Here is a 379-nt window from a genome sequence, read left to right as displayed (position 1 = left end):
AAATATTTAATTCAGATTTTCTATATATAAATAAAACGTATTGTGAGAACTAAAATTGTTAAAAGCAACCTTTAATACTACAAGAAAAATATGACTTATTTATTGATATATTGACATATGAATTTGAGTTTGTAAGTAATATAAACATTACATACAAATTTTACTTACAGATATGTAAAATTGAGTTACATACGAAATTTTTCTTAAGTAATTTAATTGATTAAAGTTTATACTTCAAAACATAATAAAATCATTTTTTTTGAGTCATTTTAGCGTTTTGGGTTACGTGTGGGCTTGCATGTACCTCAAAACAACTCATTAAATATTTGTTTCTATGTAATTATGAAAATTTAATAAAATATTTAATTCAGATTTTCTA

Source organism: Vigna radiata, chromosome 9 (assembly GCF_000741045.1).
Source record: "Vigna radiata var. radiata cultivar VC1973A chromosome 9, Vradiata_ver6, whole genome shotgun sequence".
Taxonomy (NCBI): Eukaryota; Viridiplantae; Streptophyta; class Magnoliopsida; order Fabales; family Fabaceae; genus Vigna; species Vigna radiata.
The sequence above is the reverse complement of the archived record's forward strand: the minus strand, read 5'-3'. Positions refer to the sequence as shown.